The sequence below is a fragment of the Lagenorhynchus albirostris genome, chromosome 15 (genome assembly GCF_949774975.1).
Source record: "Lagenorhynchus albirostris chromosome 15, mLagAlb1.1, whole genome shotgun sequence".
In the NCBI taxonomy this organism is placed as follows: Eukaryota; Metazoa; Chordata; class Mammalia; order Artiodactyla; family Delphinidae; genus Lagenorhynchus; species Lagenorhynchus albirostris.
The window spans coordinates 5422895-5443917 of NC_083109.1; the positions used below are offsets into that span (position 1 = coordinate 5422895).

The 21023-nt window shown below is 48.9% G+C and overlaps 1 pseudogene; it reads right to left on the reverse strand.

The window, feature by feature from the left end:
- Positions 1-6446: 6446 nt before the first annotated feature.
- On the reverse strand, positions 6447-19834 carry LOC132505607 (ester hydrolase C11orf54 homolog; annotated as a pseudogene).
- Between the last annotated feature and the right edge of the window lie 1189 nt (positions 19835-21023).

The following is a 21023-nucleotide window of genomic DNA, read 5'->3' on the forward strand; positions in this document are numbered from 1 at the left end:
ACAAAGGGAAGCCAGGGGCCAGGATTAACCTGACACCCAACACTTCACGGCTTCCACACCAGGGTGTCAGAAAAACCCGGAATCTTCCAGGGGCTAGGTTTGCGTTGGAGGAGGGAAACCCTTAGATTCAGAAGGAGGCTTCTCTGGGTGCAGACAAGCTGGTCCTCCCAGGACTCTGACAGGTCTCAGCAGCATTTTAAGTACGGGTGCACGGTGGGGTCTGCAAGCTTACATCCGGCAGAGAGACCCAGTGATGGGGGAACTTGGGGACGTCTCAGAAGGCAGCGGAGGGGGTGACAGTTGGGTCTCAAGGTGAGCAAACGTGGCTGAGGAATCAGGAATTATGAGTGTGGAGAGAGAGAGGGATGAGAATAGACAGACAGGACAGAGGCGGAGAGAGAGGAGGTGGGAACGGAAACCAGCGTAGGCTAGTGTTCAACCCGAGAAAGGAGGGGTCGGAGGAAAATTTTCCACTTTCTTCCCCTGAAACCTCCCTCACCAGACAGACTTCTTCACTGCTAAGAAGATGTGTTTTGGTTTTTTTTGTTTTTTTTCTTTCATCAGCAAACTGTCAAAATTACAGATGCTTGGTATGAAGGGGAAGTCAGAATCTTCCATCCCTTTGGAGTTTTTGGATAAAACTTCCTGCCTCTGTATCTCTCTCACATCATTAAGGAGAAGTTTATTTTCTTTGGGGCAACAATGTCGGCTCTGAGTAACTTTCAACAAGACAGACTCGGCAGTGAGTCGCCAGGATGGGAAATTAGGGAATGTCTTTTCGGGTCTTTTTGGGGGTTCGACAAGTCAGTAATCACTTTCCTCTTTCCTAAAGGGAAAGCAGTTTTGATTGGTGTGAAGGTGGTTTTGTTTTTATATAGACGTAAAACTCACTCACGAATCAGAAGGTAATGGGGGGAAATGGGCTTGTTAAACTTGGTACTGAACTGCAACGTGCCCACTGAACTACGAGCTCATCATAGATGCCTGGGTATCAACTCATCTCATGCTCACTGCAGCCCTACGAGGTCCTCTGGGCTCTACCCATTTCACAGATGAGCATCTGACACTCAGCAGTATTAGCCGTGTCCGGGATCACATGGCTTCATGGCCTGGAGCCAAGGTCCAGACCCTGGCAGGCAGAGTCCAGAGCTCACTCCCTTCCTCACTGACCGCTACCTGCTCTAATCAGTGTTGGCCACAAAGGGGGCATTATGGGTCCTACAGCTGATGGCCCCAAGAATCTGACCCTGCGATTCCTGATGGGTGCCCTAGCACCCAGGAGGTGCACAGGACGTGATATTGAATGAATGGATCCTCACCACATACACGCATACTGGACAGATGTCCTGGGAAACCACAGAGAGGGCTTTTCCAGAGACGAAACTCATCCTCGACAAATCGCCCCATTGGGATGCACCCCAAAGCAGACCCTGAGACAAGCCATGGAGGAAGGTAGTTAATGAGGGTCGTGACACCAGGAAGCAGGGGTCAGAGAAGAGGGGTGATAAAGCTGCAGCTGCTCCTCCCGAGGAATTGTGGGCAGCACCTCGGAACCGCCCTGCTGAGACCAGGCACCCGGGGTCTTCACCCACTGACTCAGACTCATGGCTGAGGGCGGCCAGGGGCCTTTCCCGGCCACCCCTGCTGATGGGCTGGACGAGCTCTGGGGTGCAAGAAAGAGCCAGCAGGCAGCCGGGCTGAGAACAGGGGGCAGAGGATGGGGACGTGGGCTGGCCGAGCTGCAGGAGAACTTAGAATGGCTGAGGGAACCCAGCGGACCAGCAGCTTCTGCTACAGGAGTCAAGAGAGGAGAATAAAGACAAGTGACATCTTTGAGGGCTTACTATTTGCCAGTATCTTAGTCTGTGTGAGCTGCTATGACAGAATACCACAGACTGGATGTCTTACAAACAATAGAAATTTATTTCTCACAGGTCTGGAAACTGGAAGTCCAAGATCGGGGCGCTGGCAGATTTGGTATCTGATGAGGGCTTCCTGGTTCATAGATGGCTGCCTTCTCACTCAGTTCTCTCATGATGGAAGGGCTGAGGGAGCTCTCTGGGGTCTCTTTTATAAGGACACTAACCCCATTCATGAGGGCTCCACCCTCATGACCCAATCACCTCCCAAATGTCCCATCTCTGAATGCTGTCACACTGGGGGTTAGGAGTCTAACATATGGATTTTGCTATAGACAAACATTCAGTCTATACTACCCACTAGTAAGCACTAGCCTTATCTCTACTCTACAAGTGAGGAAACTGAGACACAGAGAGGTTCTAATCTCACCCAAGGTCACTCAGCCAGCAGGCAGCAGACAAGGATGAGGCTGGGCAGTCTGGACTCAGAGCTTGTGCTGGTAACCAGGGCTGGGACTCAGGTGATCAAACAAGGCACTCAGGTTTAAAATTTAGAGAGATGTCACTCTCAGGGTTGGTCCTGTGCAAAGTTGGTGCCTGAGAGTCAGGCCTCCTTAAATTTTGCACCCTGAGTGCCTCACTTGCCTCACCCTGGTCTAGGCCCTGCTCATGGCTCTGTGCACTCCGCCCCCTGGAATGAGCTTCCCTGCAGTCCTGCACCCGACCCATCACACATCGCTCACAACCTGCACTGGGGGACGTGCTGGCTGGGCTCTGAGGCTGACCTAAGGTCACATGCCCCCACATGCAGAAGGGGTAATTGAGACAATTATGCAGATTGCTTACACAAGAAATAATTTGTCCCTTTGATCTGAATTTTTCAAGAGGTTTCAAGTAACTGACAACAAAATACATTACAACTTGATTTTAAAATGTATTTGAGGACTTCTAGTTTCCGCTCCAACATGTGGAACTTAGAACTCATCATTCTCATCCTCACAACAAGAAAAAAAGCAGAACAAACTGAAAATCAACATCTCTTCTTAGATCTTTCAAGGAATTGAGGTCCCAGGGCAGACTGCCTCCCCAGAAACTTGGGAGAGACAGGCAGATACAGAGTGCTAACTTACAGGGACCAGAAGCTGCTAAAGCCAGTAGTGGGCAGGAACTCCTTAACAGCAATTGACTAATTGCTGGAGGTTGAGTGTGGGCTCGCATGAGATGAAAAACTCCAGGGTGTCCCGTTTCAAGACGGGTCCCACACTTTCATGAGTTTTCCCTTCGGAAGTCCCACTTGTGCTTCCAACAGGGAGAGGGGGAAACAACCCTTCTGAAATATGCCCCAAACCTTCTATTCTCCTTAGCAAAGGCCTGCACTCAAGGGAAAATACTTTACCAGAGCCTGATCACCTAGGTCAAGGGCAACTAGATAGCTGGAGCCCCTTCTGGCCTTCCATCTCACTTTAGGGGAGAGGAAGAAACTCTTTTGAAGGTCACAGCCCAGAGGCTCTGGCCCACAGAGATTTGATGATAAGATTACAGAATAGGTCCTTTCCTCATTACTTTACTATCACATCACTATACTAGCTCCAGTATAATAACAGGAGGTTACAAGTGAGAGCCATGAGACACAGACTCAATTTAAGAAAGAATTTCCAGGGAAAACCAAAAACAACAAGAGGATGAAAACATGGGCGTGAGAGGAACTTGAAGCCTTTGTTGTTACCTATGTTTACAACAAACATGAAACACAGCCCAGCTCTGAGCCCCAGACTGTCATAGCGCCTCACACTAAGTCCTGTTTGCCTCAGCTCCTGTTGCTCAATACAACATGTCCAGATTTCAAGAAAAAGTTACAAGGCATACTACAAGGCAAGACAAAACACAGTCTGAGAAGACAAAGCAAGCATTAGAACCAGACTAAGTAATGGCAGAGATTTCAGAATTATCAGACCAGGAACTTAAAATAACTATGATTAATAGGCTAAGTGCTCTAATGGAAAAAGTGGACAATATGCAAGAACAGTAAAGCAAAAAGATGGAAACTCTAAGAAAGAATCAAAAGGAAATGTTGGAAGCCAAAAACACTACAAAAGAAAGTAAGAATGCCTCTGACAAGCTCATGAGTAGACTTGACATGGCTGAGGAAAGAATCAGTGAGCTTGAAGATGTGTCAACAGGAACTTTCCAAATCGAAAAGCAAAGAGAAAAAAAAGAGAGAGAGAGAGCACAGAAGAGAATATAGACTATCCAAGAAATGTGGGACAATTACAAAAGGCATAACATAAGCATAATGGGAATAACAGAAGGAGAAGAAAAAAGAAAGGAACAGAAGAAATATATGAATAATAACATGGCTGAGACTTTCCAAAATTAATGACAGACACCAGGAAGCACAGAGAACACCAAGCAGGTTAAATACCAAAATATCTACACCTAAGCATATCAAACTGAAGAAAACCAAAGACAAAGAGAAAATCTTGAAAGAAGCCAGGGCGGTGGGTGTGGGTGGGAACCCACCTTACCTACAGAGGGACAAGGATGAGAATTACATCGGACATCTCTTCAGAAACCATTCAAGCAAGAAGAGATTTGAGTCAAATATTTAAAGTGTTGAAAGAAAAAGCCTGACAACCTAGAATTCTGTATCCAGTTAAATTATCCTTCAAATTTGAAGGGAAAATAAACTGAGGGCATTTGTCACCAGTAGACCTGCCTTGCAAGAAATATTTTTAAAAGTTCTTCAGAGAGAAGGAAAATTCAGATCTACATAAAGAAAGAGCATTAGAAATGGAATAAATGAAGGTAAAATTGAATCTTGTATTTTCCTTACTTGTAATTGATTAATAGATAACTTCAAAATTATAATAGCAAAATGCATTGGGTAATTATAGCTTGTGAATAAGCAAAATTAACGACAACAATACTATAGGAAACAGAAGGAGGAATGGATTGAGAAGACTGTGTTATAAGGTATCTTCACTACCCATGAGGTGAGATAGTGTTAGTTGATAGTGCACTTGGGTCAGCTATAAATGTATACTGCAAACTCTAAGGCAACCATTAAAAAAAATTTTTTTAAAGAAGCATAATTGATATACTAGAGAAGAGAGAAAAATGAAGTCATAGAGAATATGCTCAATTAAAACCAGAGAAGGCAGAAAAAGAGAAGACAAAAATTAACAAGTACAATGAATAGAATCAACTACAGTAGATATTAATCCAACTATATCAATAATCACTTTAAACATCAAGGTCTAAACACACCAATTAAAAGACATGGACTTACAGAGTGGATAAGAAAACAAGACTTGACTATATGTTGTCCACAAGAAACCTGCTTTAAATGTAATGACACAGATGCATTAAAAATAAAAGGGTGGAAAAAGATAGACCATTCTTTTTAATGAAAAGAAAGCAGGAGTGGATATTTAAATTCAGACAGAGCAGACTTCAGAGCAACGAAAGTCAGAACGATAAGGAAGGAAGGAAGGAAGGAAGGGAAGGAGGGAGAAAGGGATGGGGGAAAGAAGAAAAGAGGTGTTTGGGGTTTTTTTTTAACATCTTTATTGGAGTATAATTGCCTTACAATGGTGTGTTAGTTTGTGCTTTATAACAAACTGAATCAGCTATACATATACATATATCCCCATATCTCCTCCCTCTTGCACCTCCCTCCCACCCTCCCTATCCCACCCCTCTAGGTGGACACAAAGCACCAAGCTGATCTCCCTGTGCTATGTGGCTGCTTCCCACCAGCTATCTATTTACATTTGGTAGTGTGTATATGTCCATGCCACTCTCTCACTTTGTCCCATCTTACCCTTCCCCCTCCCCATGTCCTCAAGTCCATTCTCTATGTCTGCATCTTTATTACTGTCCTGCCCCTAGGTTCTTCAGAACCTTTTTTTTTTTTTAGATTCCATATATATGTGTTAGCATACAGTATTTGTTTTTCTCTTTCTGACTTACTTCACTCTGTATGACAGACTCTGGGTCCATCTACCTCACTACAAATAACTCAATTTCGTTTCTTTTTATGGCTGAGTAATATTCCATTGTATATATGTGCCACATCTTCTTTATCCATTCATCTGTCGATGGACACTTAGGTTGTTTCCATGTCCTGGCTATTGTCAATGATAGTCATTTTCACAATGTTGATTGTTCCAATCCAAGAACATGATATATCTCTCTGTTTGTATCATCTTTAATTTCTTTCATCAGTGTCTTTTAGTTTTCTGCATACAGGTCTTTTGTCTCCTTAGGTAGGTTTATTAATAATCACTTGATTCTTAATCGTGTTTATATTTAATTATAAACATAAGATTTATTTTTAGAATAAAAAGAATGAAAAACATCTCCATCACGTGTCTTTGTTCCCAATAATCCCTTTCAGATAGATCTGTGAAGTAATACAGAGCACAGTGTCGACATACCTTTCATTTCAAAGGCCAAAAAAAATAGAGCTTAAGTAGTGAGATCATTTCTATTAGGCTTTATGTTAGTATCAATTAATGAGTTAATCAGTCAAACGAGTATCTGTTGATTTAATCTCACCCAAATGAATGGGTCTCTATTGGTTTATCAATGTGATAGAGCATCAGAGTTCAATGGGCAGGAAGAAAATTCTGCCGGCATAATGTGAGTCTTCACTTTTCCTTTCTGAATCACAAAAGTACCTCTCATTCCTACAGGCTTATCTCCATAATGTTTTTAAGAGTCTGTCTCATACAAGTCACGAAGTTAAGTTTTCCAGTTCTTCTTTTGGCTTTCACCTCAATGACCTTTTAGTTCCTTGGAAAAATGCTATCGCTTACTAAATATTTTTTTTTATTTAATTTTTTAAATTTTTTTTATTTAAAAAAATTTTTATTTTATTAAAAAAATTTTTTTATTTTATTTAATATTTAATTTTTTATTTTATTTAATAAAAAATCTTTTTTATTTTAATTTTTGTTTGCATTGGGTCTTCATTGCTGCATGTGGACTTTCTCTAGTTGCAGCGAGCAGGGGCTACTCTTTGTTGCAGTGCGCGGGCTTCTCATTGCAGTGGCTTCTCTCGTTGTGGAGCACAGGCTCTAGGCATGCGGGCCTCAATAGTTGTGGCACATGGGTTTAGTTGCTCCACGGCATGTGGGATCTTCCCAGACCAGGGCTCAAACCCATGTCCCCCTGCATTGGCAGGCGGATTCTTAACCACTGAGCCACCAGGGAAGCCCAAAGTATTATTCTTAACCTTAGTTTTAAATGAGACTCTCACTCTGCCTGTAGTATTTTCTGAATCTTTTATAACTGGATTATTTAAAGAGGTTTGGGACTTGGGTAGCTTTGGATTTTCTTAAGAAAACTACAGTAGTTGCAGTAAGCATTCAGATTTTTAGCTATCTGAGAACTTTTGGAGAATACTGCATTTTTAAACCAAAATCACCTTTCCAGGTTGGCCTTCACTGGCAAAAAGATTAGCCAGTAATGTAAACCCCAAATCATGATATTTCTCACTGTATTTCCCTAGTAGGCACCCTCCATCTGCAGAGTTAACATGAGCAAAGTAACTTCCATTCACAGGAGGTTTGTGTTCAACTTTCCGTTTGAACAACTGGCATAAACTCAGAACTGAATCCAAGAGTCGGAAATGGACCTGCTCCTGCTGCAAGAACAAAAGCTCCAGGAAGCTGGATTTCTTCTGCGACTTTATTTAGATCATAATTTTTTTTATTTATAAGAGGCAATAAGTAAGGCACACCTCCTACTTCTGCAATTCTAGTTTTCCCACAGATACCTTTTACGGGAAAGGTAAATGGCTCCTTAGTCAAATTAGGGCAATCAACTACAGAGACCTGGACATCAGCAAAGGTATCCGTTAGCCCCTTCTGCAGAACTCCAAACTCCGGAACTCCACACTCCAGAGGCCCTCCTTTCGACGTGCTGCCTCTCCCCTTCTGCCGAAAAGAGGTATTTTTAAAAAAGAGTCCAGGGTTTCCCTGGTGGCGCAGTGGTTAAGAATCCGCCTGTCAATGCAGGGGACATGGGTTCAAGCCCTGGTCCGGGAAGATCCCACATGCCGCGGAGCACCTAAGCCCGTGCACTACAACTACTGAGCCTGCGCTCTAGAGCCCGTGGGCCATAACTACTGAGCCCACGTGCCACAACTAATGAAACCTGCATGCCTAGAGCCTGTGCTCCACAACGAAAGAAGCCACTGCAATAAGAAGCTCGCACATCACAGCGAAAAGCAGCTCCAGCTCACTGCAACTAGAGACAGCCCGTGTGCAGCAATGAAGACCCAATGCAGTCAAAAATAAATAAATAAAAAATAAATAAATGTATTAAAAAAAAAGAGTCCAACCAAGAAGAAAATATGTCTCCAGAAACAGAAGAGAATTTCTCTCCGTTGCTTCACCCTCTAGAAAAACTTAATAAACATTATGCATTCAGTAAAACAAATGCTGGAAGACAAAATGATTTTCAAATCCTATTTAAGATATAAACTGACCGAAGGGAACAGACTTTTTAAAAAAATTTTTACATAACTAAGAAATAAAATTTTAAATGACAGAGAACACAACAGATACAGCTGGAAATCAAATATTAACAGAGAGAAAAGGCATGAGATGAAATGAATACACATGAAAAGGGCAAAGAGATCAAAGCTGAGGGAAGCTAACAGAGGTGGAGGCCTGTCGCAGGAGATGCGATATAAGCGTTTGGGGGTGTCCCTGGATTACAAAGCCCAACAGTGACAATGTATTCAAAGACATGAAGCAGGGAACTTTCCCTGAAATGAAGAAAAACCTCTGAAACTTTATACTTAAAAAACTCAGATGTTCCAAGAAACTTTTCTTTAAAATGCCCAACACCGAGATATGTTGTAATTGAACAATTGAATTCCAAAGACAGAGAAAGATTTCTTCAAACATTGAAGCAGGAAAACAGATCAGGGAAAAGGAGGGAAATATTTGAGCTGATCTGACTTTTCCACAGAAACACGTTGCACCAGAAAACAACTTCCACAAAGTCCAGACGGGCCGTGGATGTGATCTGGAAACGTTACATGTAGGCAAGATGTTCAAATCAACACAGTGGCTAGATGCTCCACACACAAGAGGACACACATCCCTGGAGAAAACTCCTTGGGAGAGTTTTGGAAAGAGAACTGGAGTCAATTTTTTGACAGTGAGATCCAACCAGCAAGAGAGTCATCAAAAAAGAATTCAGACCAAATATACAACTACCCTACAACCCAGCAATTCCATTCCTAGAAACACCCTAACAGAAAAGAGGGCAAATGTCCAGACAAAGACCTGAACATGAATGTTGGAAGCAGCTTTATTCATCGTAGCCCAAATCTGGAAAAAACCCAAACGTGCATCCACAGGAGAATGGACAAACTGTGATACATCCACACAGTGAACACTACCCAGCAGTGATGCAGGAACCACTGGTCCACAAGACACTGATGGATCTCCCAGTGGAAGAAACCAGATGCACATTTTACAAGAGTCAGTTTTCCCAACTCAACTCACTTTACGTGACGATCAAGAACAGGCAACACAGGGCTTCCCTGGTGGCACAGTGGTTGAGAGTCCGCCTGCCGATGCAGGGGACGTGGGTTCGTGCTCCGGTCCGGGAAGATCTCACATGCCACGGAGCGGCTGGGCCCGTGAGCCATGGCCGCTGAGCCTGTGCATCCGGAGCCTGTGCTCCACAAAGGGAGAGGCCACAACAGTGAGAGGCCCGTGTACCACAAAAAAAAAAAGAACAGGCAACACAGATCCGCAGTGATAGAAGTCAGGACAGAGGTTACCTTTGGGGGCTTAAACAGAAGAGGTGCTGGAAATGGTCTGAGTGACCTGGGTGGTGATGACACAGGTGTGTGCACGTGTGAAAATTCATCAGGGTGCACTTTGTGTGTGTTCACAGGGAGAAGAAAGGAGGGAGGGGAGGAGGGAGGAAGGCCACCTGCCAGGTCACAGTCACACAGCAGAAAAGAGCGGCCCACCGAAAGGCCCGTCAGGGTAACGGCTGATTCCAAACTCGGGGAAACTTCAACCACTGCGGACGAGGAAACCCAAGGCTAATGCAACAGCAGCCGTCAGCTATTTCGTAGTGAGGAGAGTGGAGCACAAATACTCTGCAGCTCCAGGAGGCCGATCTGGAGGGAGAATCAGGTAGTGTAGACGCTTGGCTGCAGGGAAGCCCACGAGCCAGGGACAACGCAGAAGGCATCGCCCCCAGGTTCCTACAAGCAATGTCAAGCCCCACATCTCTGACGAGGGGAGCGTGACATTGTTCTGAAATGAAGGCGCTCCGACAGCAAGGACCCATGTGCCTGGCGTGTTCAGCTCCCTTTGCTGCTCTAACAAGTTGCCGCAACCTGAGTGGCTTAGAACAGCATGGATTTATTCTCGTAGAGTTCAGGAGGTCAGAATTCTGAAATGGTTCTTACTGGACCAAAATTCAGGTGTATCAGGGCTGTCTTCCTTCTCCGAGGCTCTAGGGGAGAATCTGCTTCTTTGCCTTTTCCAGTTTCTAGAGGCTGATGCATTCCTTGGCTTGTGGCCCCTTCCTCTATCTTCAAAGGCAGCAAAGTCATCACTCCAACCTCTGCTTCTGGCCTCACATTCTCTCTCTCTCATCCTCCTGCCTCCCTCTTATAAGGACCTCTATGAATACATGGGGCCCATTCAGACAATCCAGGTTAATTTTCCCATCTTAAGATTCTTCATCACGTCCACAAAGTCCCTTTTGCTACATAAGGTGACATATTCATAGGTTCCAGAGATTAGGACTTGGGCTTCTTTGGGGGCCATTATTCTGCCCACCACACCCAGAGACTGAGCTTCATTTATGCAACATCTCAGAGCCTCGATCTCAGACTTCTGATTGGTCCAGGGTGGGTCACACGCCCATCCCTCATCCAATACCCAGGAAGAGAGGAGGGAAATTCTGGTGGGCATCTCTGAACCATAGCAACCGAGTGGATCCGTGCTCAGCTAACTCCAGAGGGGACCTGAGAGAGACGACAGGACCCACCCGAGCCACATCCCCAGGTCCCTCACCAGAGGCTGAGCTGGCCTCACACCATGGGTCCTCCTTAGCCAACCAGGCAGGACAGCAGAGCCGGCCGCCCACGCCTCCAGCCCTGTCCACACCTGCTTCCCTGCCCTCATTTTTGCTGATCCTGGGCCAGCAGACGAGTGAGGCTGCCAGCTCTTGGCACAGTGCTGATGTCCCCCGAGGCCGGTGAGGTGTGACGGTGACTTGTTATGAGGCTAGCATGGGGAAGACTGGACTTTCTCACCCCTGGTGTCTGGAGACAGCTGCTCTAAATTCCCCTGAGCTCCCAGCCCAGAGGGAAGGAGAGCAAAGCCAGAAACGTAAAAGAGAAGCAGATTCCCGGTGCTGAGAGCCAAGGGCCAGGGCCCCGGCGGCTTGGAGGGGAGCTCCCCGCTGCTGGGGGTAAAACCCAAGCCCCTCCCACACTGACGAGGCCGGGCGTGGTCTGGCTCGTGGTCCCCACTTCTCCAGGCTCATCCTAGCCTTCTTCCTGCTTCAGTCTCCCCCTGCACCTTCCAGCCTACCTACTTTTGCCTACCTGGACCTGCTGCCTGGAACACTGTCCCTGCCCCATCCTTCCCCTGGCCAAATCCCACTCATCTTTCCAGTGTCGGGATACATGTTCCTTCCTCCTGGAATAAGGTCTGTCTGAACCTCGCAGACTGTGAGATGCCCCCTCTCCACAACCCCTCGGACACATGCACCCGTGTCTTCACTTGTCTGTCTCCCTGTGTTGGGTCACAAGCTTTGTGTCCCTTCTCAGATTCTCCCAGGTGCCCCTTCCTTCCCTCTTGGATGACACCACCCCACACCTCCACTTCCATACGTGAGATACCACACAGAGGGGACCCTGGCTTTTCTAGCAGCCCAGAGGGGCTGGATGAGGTGCCTGGGGAGGAAGTGTGTTAGGGGGGATTCCCTGAGCCGGGCAGAACGCCTTCTCCTTTCTCTCTCCTGTGACTCCCTGGAGATGCGGTTCCTCCTTGAAGCCCTTCCAGGGAAGTTCGTGTGCTGGGTGAACACACCTGCCGGGCAGCCCACTCTGTCCCTCCTCAGCACTTTGGGTGTAGCAGCCAGTGCCCTGCAACACCGCCCATCAAATCCTCCCTCACCACCTCACCTCCCTCTCCATCACCTCCACTGCCCTGGGCTTGCTCCTCCCCAGTACATCAGAAGTCACCTAATCCTTGCCTCAGGCTCTGCTTTCTAAAGGATCCCTGCTCTTTGAAGACAGGAACATGTCTTATTCATTATTTTAATCCCAGTGCCTGGCAATGAATATATGAAGAGTGATGTGTTCATTCATTTTTCTGACACTCACTTTGCCAATGAAAAATAAAAGCACAAAGGAGGTGAGTGGAAGCTCTCTTTTAGCATCCTTGGTCAGAAATTGATCTAATGGCTGAACTGGAATCCTTATGCTCTTATCAACAGGTGGGGAATTGAGAACCTCTTTTCACTTCTGTGAAGATGAACCTGGTTGATATAAATTCAGAGAGCTGGAAACACAAGAGGTTTCCTCTCCAGGCCTCGGAGCTTTCCCAACTGTCCTGAGGTGAATTAACCTTGAGCTTGGACTTGTGCCGTCTACAAGGCACATGTCTTTCAGCTACTTTCTTGCAGGTCCTTAAACCATGACACGTGGACGTATCAGCACAGTGACAGCCTCCCTCTACCCCGGGTTTCAGCTGCTTTTGAACCACGTGCCCCAATAAAATGAGGCATAAAGGTGTCTGTTTCACATCTTGCAGCAAAGTGCAAGAAATTTCTCCAGATCACCTCCTGAAACAAAGTCCCCTCCATTCTGAGAGGAGGCAGCCAGATGTAGCCAGTACACCTTGAGAACTTGGCCCCCTAGAGAAGGGACGACCCTCAGTGCCTCTCCAACATGGTTGCGTATCCAGTCGTTCAAACAGAAGGCGAGTAACTTTTGCGCTTCTCTCCGGTAGTAACAGTGTGTTTTGTGATATTGCTTTTGTAAGTTTCCCAAGCATGACTCACAATTCTTCCGTTTGCTTGGCTGTTTCCTAATAGTACAACCTAATTAAGCATGATTAGCTTTCAAATTGCGTTAGACTGAGGCCCCCACATATAGAGAACCCCGAATCTAATTAGAGGCCACAGTGAGCATCGGAGAAGCCTGCAGACGTGACACCGCTCCACGAAGCATAATTGTCTGCTGGATTTTCTACTTCAATTTTCTTAGTGATGAGAGTTAAAAAAAAAAAAAAGTGGGAAAAATACTATGTTTTTCAGCTGCAGTGATAACTTGAACAAATAGCTTTGCATCCTCATATAACGTATTTCTGGTAGACATTTCAGAAAGGAGATGACCATAAAGTGTCTTATAAAGAATGGACGTGTCCCTTTGCAGCTTTTCCCTCCGTCCTTCAAAATGACTTCATAACATTTATTTTATTTCTTTATCTTTCAACTAGCATGTTTGTATTTATTCTTATAAACTTACAAGAGCTGTGGAAGCCTAAGGCAAGAGTTCTGGAGAGTGCTCTGTACTCTAAACACCACACAGCACCACTCCCATCTGGGCGGTGAGCCTGAGTTCACCCCTCTGCCCAGGGTGCTGTAACCTGCAGACCCTCCCAGCACCCTTTACTGAGGTGGTTCCGGGCACTTTGGTGCCTTTTTGGGTGATATTTTAGCCTGTGGCCTCTGTAGTCCCAGACAGTCAACCATTTCCACCCTTGCCGCACACCGTCCTGTGTTCCGTGTTCAAGGTAATGGCTCTCACACAGGGTGAAGCTCTGGAACATCCTCTAGGGACACGTGTGGCCAAAGACACCAGTGTTGATTTACAGCAAGACATTCCAGAGGACCTTGGCCTGGGGGTCCTGCTGCCACTGACTTTATAACATTCCCATGTTAAAAGGAAGCAGCCACGGGACTTCCCTGGTGGCACAGTGGTTAAGAATCTGCCCACCAATGCAGAGGACGCGGGTTCAATCCCTGGTCCGGGAAGATCCCACATGCCGCGGAACAACTAAGTCCGTGTGCCACAACTACTGAGCCTGCGCTCTAGAGCCCGCAAGCCACAACTACTGAGCCTGCGTGCTACACTACTGAAGCCCGCGCACCTAGAGCCCGTGCTCCGCAACAAGAGAAGCCACCGCAATGAGAAGCCCGTGCACCGCAACGAAGAGTAGCCCCAGCTCACCGCAACTAGGGAAAGCCTGCACACAGCAACGAAGACCCAACGCAGCCAAAAATACTTAATTAATTAATTATTTTAAAATGAAGTATCCACAGCGTTGGTGCCAAGACCCAGTCCAACTCCTGTTAGCCCCAAGCCTCCCGTGAGCTCATGCTGGAGGATTTCTTTTGACTGTTTCTGAAACAGAGAGGGACTTGGGGCAAAGAGAGGAGGCCCACGAGGTTCCAGCCCTGAGGACACCCCAACTTGGTTGATGAGATCACTGAGAGCCTAAGTGAGAAAACAAAGCACGACTGGGGTCCATCTCCCAATAAAACCCAAACCCAATACATGATTTAATTAGTTTGGGGACTGAAAGTAGAAAAAGTTCAGTGGTTGCTTTTTGGGGGGAAAAAAAAATTGGCTGGGGGCAGGGGGATGAGTCAATGCTTTTCCTGCCTGAAGTTTAGTGCAATGAACTTCATTTTCTCATGTTTCTGCTCCATTGGGCCACCAGGAGCCGTCCACCCTCTCCGGCCAGGGGCTGACCGTGCCCTCCAGTCCTGAGGCTGCTTTGGCCGCCCGGCTCCAGGGAAGAGACGTTTGGGGCTGGCTGGGCTGGGGCAAGCGGTCGGACCCACCCCTCCCTCCCGCGTGGGTGGGTGGGCCATCCAGAGGCGTGTTCCCGGGAGAAGGGGCAGTTCTGATGTGAGACTGAGCTGGAGGCAAGGCGCAGGGGCTGGGAACGTAGTAATGGTTGGATGGTGGACACCTGCTTAAGGGCCGGAAGTTGATGGAATCACTTGAATCGGGTCAGCCAGCCCCACAGTAGCTGTGCCTGTCCACCGGGTCTCGCAAAGACCAGCATAGAGTCCGCGGCCAGAGCAAGCAGCGGGGCATCGCTCCCTGCCTTTTCCCAGAAGCACAGAACTCACACCCCTCCGGGAGCCAGAGGCCCGGGGCTTTGGAGACATTTAGGAACAGAGCCTCAGCCCAGCACTCTCGTTCCCAGATGCCACTGGTGAGACCGGCTGGTGGCTCTCAGGCTGCTGGAGGGGACCAGTGCGGCCAGACTCTGGAGGCCAGTGGATGACGGATGCTGTGCAGGGACGCTAGCTTCGCACATCTCACCTCGGGACCTTGTTACCCGTTCATGATGAGAGTGTTTAAAAAGCTTTCTAGCGATTTGACGCCGCAGTGACATCAGAGCACGTGACCCGTGCATAGCCAGGCCTGGGCACCAAGGGGTTACCTCCAGGTCTCTGGCAGATTGGAAACAAAATACCCAGCCCTCTGCCACACTTACTGTGGGGAGCTGTAACTGGCAGCCTCCCCTCTGAACCTGCTCGAGGTCCCCACTGAGAGCACCCAGAAATGGGGGGACACATGGCACGAGGGAGGGGGTAGGGCCAGCTTTCCGTCGATCAGGCTGGTGCTGCCCAGCACCCGCCCCCACGTGGTCTTTAGACGCGCACAGGGACCTGATTCGGAGCCACGGGCTACGGTGGGAATCCTGGGTAGGACCCTGTGTCCCCAGGTATCTTCGGGAGGCTGTGCAGCCTAGTGGTTCTCTGCGTGGGCCCTGGAGCCAGGGGGCTTCGGTTCAACTTCCTGGCTCTATATCCTTGGCAAGTTACTTTGGTTCTCTGTGTCTCAGCTTACTGATCTGTGAAATGGGCCTCGAGGCGGGGGCACAGCTGGCAGATAGCATCAACTGGGTGCATGAGGCCCTGTGTCATTTTGTCCTTCCCCGGTGGGGGGGGGTCTTCCCTCTCGATTCAGGTCTCCCCACAAAGGCCACCTCCTCAGAGTGGTCTTCCATGACCCCCCTTTCTCCACGGGTCACCTCATCCTCTCCCATCACGTGTCACTCCTGGGTAGCGTATTTTTATTTGTTTCTTTATATGGCCTGTGGCTCTCCCAGTAGAACACGAGCTTCGGGAGAAAAGACCCCATCAGTCCTGCCTGTGGCCGCATCCTGGTGCTGGGACAAAGGAAGTACCAAGAAATATTTGTGAACAAAAGACCAGATCTTTTCACGCGCCCATCCCGGCTTCCCACCGGGCACAGGTCAATCTGGGTCCCGTCACACCTGGGCCAAGCACAGGGGAGCCCCCGGGGGATGCCGGACGCAGCTTCCATGGGTTACACGCCCCCAGCAAACATGCAAGGAGCCGTCCTCAGGCTGGGTGCCAGGGCTCCTGGGCCTCCCGGGCGCCATCCCCCGTCAAACCAGTTGTGAGTGATCTATACACGTTGCCAAAACAGAGCCTGCTTCCTTCAGCTCCTTACCGTGGAACGCTGTGTTTCAGACACTCCGGAAAGCCGGCACCCAGAGAGGTGCTTTCCACATCCCCAGATCCCCTCTCCCTTGAGAGGGAGAGTCGCAACGCCCCATGTCTGAGCGAGGAAAGGTTGGCAGATATCAATCCCCGCCCCGCACCAGTTTTGCACAAGCAGTCCCAGAAGCCTCTGGAGCCTGTATGGGTTGACACCTCCCAGAGTTTCCAAAACGTTTGGCTGGAAATAGGAAAAGTGGAACCACGTTGTGATACAGAGGAAAGCTGAGACGCCGGGCGAGCAAACTCCCCTGGACTTTGCATTTTCAGCAAAGAGCCTCCTTCGGCCCACAGGCCCCATCAGCCCGGTCAGCGATGGCTCCACGGGCCTCCCACTTCCTGGACCCTCAGGCTCTTCTTCTGCTAAATGGGGGTGATGAGAGTTCTCACCTCACCAGTTAATACAAGAGCGGCACGAAATGCCGTATGTGTCACGTGATGTACCTGCCATAAACCTAAGTCCCCTTCCCCCCCGCACCCTGGATATTTGGGTGGTGGAGTACATCACTGATAGGTTATTTTCTCTATTTAAGAAGGTCCATCTCTTTGACTTCATTTCTGACCACCCACCCCCTCATTCACTGACTTTATGGATTCTTCAGTAAGACAAGCTCATTCCTACCTCAGGGCCTTTGCACTTGCTGTCCTCTCTGCCTGGAGCTCTTTGATATTTTCATGGCCACCTCCTGATCATTGTTCAGGTTTTATCTCAATGTCACCTCCCTAGAGAGGCCTTCCCTGCCTCTTCACCTCAAGATTCCCCGACCCCTCCCCCCAGCCCAGCTTCCTGCTCTGTTTTCACGACTTCCTCATGGGAAGTAGCCACAGCAACGATCTGCTTCTCCCACTAGAAGGTGGATTTTCTCCTTCCAAGAGGACAGAATCCACCTTGAATGGAATCTTTTTTTAAAGCTTCAAGCAAAGCACCAGGCTGTGCTCTCCACAGCCCACCCCAGGAGCCCTGCAGTTCTTGGGGGTCATGATGGGGCAGGTGGGGTGCCCTGCTGGAGGGGGTCGCTGCGAACCATGGGCTGGATAGGACTGCCCACTGCGGGGCAGAATCCCCACCCGGGGAGGGTTTCTAACCACCTTAGCGGAGGCAGGTTTCAGAAGGGACCCTTGGTGGCCATGGTGGAGGCCGTCCACATGCTCTACCCGGTCTGCTGCCCGGGGGCCTGTGGGACCCCTGGGGGAGACAGAAAACCGGGAGTCAGGAAACAGGAACTCTGAGCACATCTCAGCCTCTCACTTGCTGTGTGACTTTGAGCAAGTCACTTCCCCATTCTGGGTCTCAGTTTCCTCAACAGTAAAATGGACAGAGTAAGACTGATGCCAGCTTTGCCTCCACTTTTGCCTCTTCCCAGCTGTGCTGTCCTGGGGGAGTCACTCCACGCACCTGGGCGCATTTCCTAGGATCTCAAATGGGACGAGACTTGTATCCACCTCATAGGATTAAACTAATGATACTAATACTGACAGAAGCTTCCTTGCACTTAGTAAGTGCTCAGTAAATATCCGGCTCATGATCAGAGACTGGGAATCTGCTCAGACCACTCCCAGGAAGAGGAGGAAGGACCTCCACCATGAACACGGCAGGGGATGCAGAAAGATTTTTTGTAAATGGTGGCGAGGCTGGAAAAAACAAAAGAGTGAGCCGGGAGGAGTAGAGGGTGTGTTTCCACCTGGGCTGGTCGGTGGGTGGGAGCTGGTGCCCGCTTTGGACACAGCTGGCATTTTTAGCACCAACCTGGGGTCTGGACTTCTTGGCTCCCAGCTGCTCATTAAGTGAAGCCATCTGATTCCTCGAAGCGGGACAGGTAACCAGCAAAGAAACCGGGATGGCTGGGAGACCCACCCCTGACACATTCCTCCCTTCTCAGAGCTTTGAGGGGGTCAGAGAGTTTGGGGACCAGGAAGAAAGCGTAGTCTGGGAAATATTAACTGCACACCCACAGCTGACCAGACGGGCAGAACCCACAGTGACTTCCAGTCGAGTCCGGGGCTGGAGAGTGGCTCAGCCAGAAAGCCGCCTTCTAAAGGCTCGACCACACGCAAACGTGAGCCATGTTACGAGTGTGGCAAAGTCAAGGCTGGACAAGCCTAGTGCTTTCCTGAGTCCTGTCGGCAGGAAAACCATCCAGAAAGTATGTACTCAAAGCCCTTTCTCGTGGAACTTCAGAAGGCAAAGGGGTAGAGTGGGGATGAAAAGGCCCAGATTTTGGTCTCGGCTGTCTCCTAGCAGCTGTGTCACTGTGGGCAAGTCGCTCCCACGCTCTGTATCCGTGTAAAAAGGGTAAAACTAAGGACTAAGAGGCTCCTAGGGGCTGCGCCGTTGTGGGATTATACGATTCAAAGGCTCCTTGGCATCTGAGTTTTTTGCTCTCTCTCTGAAAACCTAAAGGGCAGTGGGGGGGGGGAGGGGCGGGGGGTGTTGTTTGCACAGAGGAAATCAAAATCAAGTTCTAATCCTTTAGGTTTTCAAAAGCCATGCCCAAATCCTGAGATTGCCAGGAATCTGTCCGTTGTAAGAGACAGAAAGCCCAGCTCAAACCAGCTTGAGCAAAAAGGCATGTTTATTTGTTCCCGGAATGTAAAGATGAGTTGGTTTCAGGAATGGTGGTATCCAGGGGCTCAAGTAATGTCACCATCTTGTTTTTCCTCTCACCCCAGTTCTGTAATTCAGAACGACATTTACCTAGTAGCAGCTAATCCACCCCTCCAGGCTATAGCACCTATGTCTTCAGCAGCCCTGATGGAAAGAGATTTCCTTTCCTGTTTGTTCCAAGGAAACTCCCAGGATTGCTTTGGATTTGCCAGCCTTGTTCGCATGTCCATCCCTGAACCAGTCCCTGAGGTCTGGGTTTAAATCCAGCCCCACCATTTACTATATGTGACCTAGGATGAGGAACTTAGCTGCAGTCGGTTTCCCACGGCTGTGATGACAAATTACCACACACTTAGTAGCTGGAAACAACACAAAATTATTATCCTAGAGTTCTGGACGTCAGAAGTCCAAAATGGGCATCACTGGGCTAAAGTCAAGGTGTTGGCAGGGCTGATTCCTTCTGGGGGCTCTAGGGGAGAAGCCCTTTCTTTGCCGTTGCTGCCTTCCAGAGCCGGCCCCCCGCCTTCACTGTGGCCCCCTCCCCCACCTTCAAAGCCAACAATGTCCACCGAGTCTTCCTCACATCACATGACTCTGACGCTGCCCACCTGCCTCCCTCTTTGACTTGTGAATACCCTGTGATTCCACTGGGCCACCTGATAACCCAGGATCGTCTTTCCATCTCAAGGTCAGCTGATTAGCAACTTTAATTCTACCTAATCTTCCTTTGCCACGAAACGTAACATGTTCACAGACTATGGGGATTCGGCTGTGGACAGCTGGGAGGCCACTATTCTGCCCACCACACTCACCTCACTGCCATTGTCTGTAAAATAGGACAGTAGCATTTGTCCCTCAAAGGATCATGCTGAGGCGGAAAGGAGAGCCCTCAGCATAGAGCCTGGCACACAGTAGGTGCTCAACAAGTGAACAGGTCACCCACCAGCCTCAGAATCTGTGGACTTACTCACGAGCATTTCTGAGGAGCTTCATAGTTATGTTGGAAGAAAGGCAGCACGTGGTTTGGGTGACAAGCAATGTAGAATAGAATAAGGACTCAAGGGTGCGATGCCCCACATCCCGGGGCTACCTCTGTGACTGCCATTTGGACAAGGCGGAGAGGGTATGTTTTTACCAGACACCACCCCATGGGAGGGCCCAAGAGAGAAGGAAAAACGCCAGAGCCACCCAGGAGGGTGGTGGCAGCTCTGTAACAAGGACACTGGGGGTTACTGACACCTCACCCCACTCGCCATCCCTCTGTCCGCTCGTCCCAGATTAGAAGCGCAGCCCTCGGTGGCTGGAGCCCACGGGGCACTGGGCACACATGACTGCTTGATCGACAGTCTGCATCTGAGTAACAACGGGATGCAGAGAGGTTTAGTGAGGTGGGGTCCTAGCTGCTCCGCCAGCCTCCACTGTCCTGGTGGCTATATGGGGCTCCGCCGTGGCCTGGCAGTACCTGGCCCGGGACACGGTCAATGCTAAGGAAACGTTTGGTGAATGAAGATGCAGCAGGGAGGGAACTGAAGCTGGAGTCCGAGCATCTGCCGCCGCCCGGCTCTGAGCCTCAGTTTCCCCATCTGCAGGTGAGAGAACCCCTTGCTGCTGAGCACACAGTGTGCCCTCTTTCAATGGCCGCTGCAGGAGGCACCAAGAGCGGCGAGGACTGTCCTCAGCCTCAGCTGCCTCCCAGCCTCGGCCTCCGTGGATCTCCAGTCTGGGTCCCATGGGGACTATTGGGGTTGAAGAGACTAATTCTGCCAATTCATGAGCCCGTTTTATAAACGAGGACTTGGAGGCACAGAGAGGGGAAGGAACTGGCTGAAGATCACACAGCTTAGAGGAGGGCGGGTCAGGTGCCCCAGCCCCAGCTTCAGCATCCCAGAGGAGTGGCCAGCAGGAGCCTGCTCTGCTTACCTTTCCACGTGAAAAATAAGAGAGAAATACAGCCAAACAATGGGAAACGCCAACCCGACCCCATCCCTTACTCTCTTTCCCTTCCCTGCCCA